This window comes from Ovis aries, chromosome X, assembly GCF_016772045.2.
Source record: "Ovis aries strain OAR_USU_Benz2616 breed Rambouillet chromosome X, ARS-UI_Ramb_v3.0, whole genome shotgun sequence".
Classification (NCBI taxonomy): Eukaryota; Metazoa; Chordata; class Mammalia; order Artiodactyla; family Bovidae; genus Ovis; species Ovis aries.
The window spans coordinates 104,286,203-104,287,517 of NC_056080.1; the positions used below are offsets into that span (position 1 = coordinate 104,286,203).

Genomic DNA, 1,315 nt, shown 5'->3' on the forward strand with positions numbered 1-1,315 from the left:
AACTCTGTATTCAAATGGGTTTATCTTTCCTTTCCTCCTTTTCCTTTGGCTTCTCTTCTTTTCATAGCTATTTGTAAGGCCTCCTCAGACAGCCATTTTGCTTTTTGGCACTTTTTCTTGGAGATGGTCTTGATCACTGCCTCCTGTACAATGTCACGAACCTCATTCCATAGTTCATCAGGCACTCTGTCTATCAGATCTAGTCCTTTAAATCTATTTCTCACTTCCACTGTATAATCGTAAGTGATTTGATTTAGGTTATACCTGAATGGTCTAGTGGTTTTCTCTAGTATCTTCAATTTAAGTCTGAATTTGGCAATAAGGAGTTCATGATCTGAGCCACAGTGCAAAAAGAATAGAAGGAATGTTTGGGCGGGGGGCGGGGGCGCGGAAGAGAAGAGAGAACAGTTTTTTAAATGAAGCAGTAAGAAAATCAAGTAAAATTCTATGTGGTGTGTTGCTGAGGTACAGCTAAAATATAAAAACCAATAAAAAATACAGTAAAATGAAGATAGATGATTTGATACCTAGATAAACACATAGGTATAGGTAGGACTTTAAAAAGAAGCCAATAAAAAAAGACAATACAGAAAAGAAAAGAGAGAAGAAGTAAAGAAGAGTGTTTAAACACTGGAGACACTGAGAGAAGGAAGAAAGAGAAGGAGTAGAGGGCTTCCCTGGTGGCTCAGAGGATAAAGCGTCTGCCTGCCATGCAGGAGACCCAGGTTTGATCCCTGGGTTGGGAAGATCCCCTGGAGAAGGAAATGGCAACCCACTCCAGTATTCTTGCCTGGAGAATCCCATGGACAGAGGAGCCTGGTGGGCTACAGTCCATGTGGTCACAAAGAGTCGGACGTGACTGAGTGACTTCACTTTCAGAGAGGCTGCTATGACAGAGGGAACAGGCTGTTATGGGAGAAAGATAAGAAGGAGAAAAGTAATGAAGGACAAAGGAAAAGAGGGTGGTGGGAAAGTGAGAAGAATATAGGAAGAAAGAGGAGGAGAGAAGCAGTGGGAAAAGCAAAGAGGAAGGAGCAGGAAGGAGGGAGAAAAGAGGCTTGCAGGCCAGCAGGCAAAGAAGACAGAAAAGCCAGAGAGAGTGAGAGAAAGTCATCAAGAGACATAGAGAAGGGAGGGGGGGAGGGAATGAAGACAGGAAAAGAGAAGAAAGACACAGTGAAAAAAGGGAGCAATAGATACACAGAAAGGAAAGAAGGAATGGAGAGAGAGAGGAGAAAAGGAAGGAAGGAAAGGGAGGGGGAGGAAAGGATGGAAAATGGAAGGAAAAGAGGATGAATGTGAGGGAAAATAAGAA

The 1,315-nt window shown here is 42.8% G+C and overlaps 1 non-coding gene across 1 annotated transcript; it reads left to right on the forward strand.

Annotated features, from left to right (window-relative positions):
* The first annotated feature begins 674 nt into the window (after positions 1-674).
* TRNAG-GCC (transfer RNA glycine (anticodon GCC)) lies at positions 675-746 on the forward strand. The gene has a single exon. It is a non-coding gene; the product is annotated as a tRNA-Gly (tRNA).
* Positions 747-1,315: the final 569 nt, after the last annotated feature.